This window comes from Poecilia reticulata, linkage group LG13 (genome assembly GCF_000633615.1).
Source record: "Poecilia reticulata strain Guanapo linkage group LG13, Guppy_female_1.0+MT, whole genome shotgun sequence".
Lineage (NCBI taxonomy): Eukaryota > Metazoa > Chordata > Actinopteri > Cyprinodontiformes > Poeciliidae > Poecilia > Poecilia reticulata.
In genome coordinates this window covers 6,079,686-6,082,405 of record NC_024343.1, presented here as the reverse complement: position 1 = coordinate 6,082,405, position 2,720 = coordinate 6,079,686, and positions in this window count along the sequence as shown.

The window sequence follows — 2,720 nt, the reverse complement described above, 5'->3', positions numbered from 1 at the left end:
ATATATTGTTGGTGGTGACCAGTAATGGTCCGTTTGTGTCTGCTCAACACTGGAACAGTCACACTATTACGCACTGGATACAACAGACAGCAGAGGAGTATTTGCTGATAGTCATTTTGTTTTTTTATTAATAGAGCTGACAGAAATCCACATTATTCATACATGAAAGTGACACATGACACAGTAACACAGCATGGTCAGAGTGCTGATGGTGTCTGAGGGGAACAGGAGGATCCAGTCTTAATGGTGCTGGGTGATTTATTCTGTGTACACGTACCTGCACATAAAAAAAAAAAAAAAAAAAAAAAAAAAAAGATTCATACATGACTATTGTACAATTTCAAATGCAAGCTGCAATAAAAGTTCTGAAATGACCAAAAGTGAAAAGTCGTCTTTTCATACAATATCACTAACTTTTCACTCAGGCATTCTCTTTACAATACTACTTTTCTTTCATATACATGTAGATAACAGCAACTCATGACCAACAGATGTCACTTAGAAACCTCTTGGGGATAAATGTGACTGCAAACACACTCACTACTGGACTACTGACTTGTCTCCAAGGTAGCGGCTAACGCTCCATGCTAAAGGCCTCCAGTCCGGTCACAGTGGGGTGTTAAGAGGAGCTCCAGTTTTGAGGCAGCTTTCTGAAGCACTATTTCAGGTTTCTGTTGGACTATTAAGGCAGAATTATAAAACACGCTGTGAACAAAAAAGGCCACACTAAAGTACAGCAGTAGCCAATTCAATGTGTGCATCCAATATACGGTTACAGTCGGGAAGAAATGCTAAGTACCTGCTAGGGGTGGGCGATATGGACTTAAAGTTCTATCACAATATTTTCTGGTATTGTGATAATGAAAGTGACGATCACAATAAATATCACATAAAGAAGTGTGATTTGCACACAGTAGCTACATTTAATCATATTTTCAAATGTATTGATATGTAATGATACTCTCATTGAACAGACAGTGGAGAAAGTCCTAAAACAAAATGGAGAGTTTGGTTTTTGTTTAAAATATTGATTGGAATCCTTTGCAGCAACAATAAATCAAAATTTGTATAATTTCTCATGATAATGCTATAAATTCCCACCCCTAGTAACTAATGAACAAATGACAGTTTTTCTGCAAACCAGGGGGCGTGTTAATAGCTGAACAAAGGACAAGAAATACAAGTTTTCTCATGTATTTTCTTCTACCAGAGCAGCAGATGGCATTATGCAGCTATTCAATAGTCAACTGATATACACCAACAGGGAGATGATTTTTTCCAGTCTGGTTTTGGTTTCATCTAGGTTCATATTGTCCATACCTGTACTTGAGGCCATTTTACTCCTATAGATCTGGTAGTGGAGAGGTTTGTGGTGGCTGATTTATTGATTCACAGACTTCCAATAATGACAAAAGATTACTCAGTACAGATTATCACATCGGAACTACTTTTTCTACAGTCTGATGCCAGTCAGAACTTTTTGCTCATTAATCAACCCAGATTACCTTGTCTGTAATCATTCAGCTGGCATGGTGTTGACCCATGCTAGCTAGTATTTTAGTCATTTATAATATTTTAGTCATTTGCAAATTTTGGCCTTATATGAAGTGGGAAAAGGGCAGAACAAAGCAGCATGCTACCAGCATGGCAGCTAGTTTAACCCTCCTGCAGTCTAAGAAACGGGGTCAATTAGACTCCACTAGCTTTCTACCCTGAGCGTCTAGTAGTCTGGTCAGGTTGCTCTGGCCCAGCGTGCGCTTTTGCCAGGTTTTTTTTGGTTGATGTTTGATTTTGGGAACTGACGGTCTTTCCCGCTGTTGAAATCTGCCGCGCTCCTCCTGAGCCTCACGCCAAAAGACCACTGGAGGGTTAAATCTACCCCTGAAGTGCTTCCTGTCCGGTCATTCACAAAGCCCATAAATACCCTTCAGAATAAAATACTTGATCTTGAGCTGTATCCAAGGCAATCCTGTCAGTGACAGGCATTTGGAAGGGATTCCCATGAAATAATTCTTGGTAGACAGGTTTACACACCAGCAGCCATGTTGTGAGCCACATGTTCCACATTGTCCAATTTAAATGTAAAAGGATTGCTTATAGCAGACTTGGTTTGTTTTCTCAGATTTTAACAATCGTTTCTAAAGGATCTGTAGCATTACTCCTAGGTGAAATGTTCTTTATCTAAGCCAATGAGCCCACCACGTTGGGACCCTCTGGGATCATGACCACCATCTCCAAGGTGAAGAGGAAACCACGCAAACCTCTGCACGATGCTGTTGGAGAGCTCAAAGAAACACTGATTTAAAAGCGTCCGTGTGATGCAGGTTCCACAGTGAGGCTCTGCAGGACTCAGGAACGTGTGGTGAAGGCACAGGTCTGAATTGCATCATCCAAACAGTTGAATGTGTGTGCTTGCTGCTTTAGGCTGGTCATGGTGACGGCTAAAGGCTTCCTGAGCCTGCGCCGTGTCAGAACTGGACCATCCAGAGATCGATCAGTTCAGGGCAACTTGGCAGCTTTGGTGAAACCATTGGACAGTCATTTTGTTTTGGCAGTCAGCCTCAAAGTGTTGGGTGTTCTCTCATTAGAATGGCTTCTGATTAAATATGTAGAGTTCTCAATTAAACCAACCTAAAACGTGCCACCGGATGAGAAAAGTGATGCTTCAAAGCTGTCAGAGAGTGATGGTTTCACACACACATACATATATATATATATAT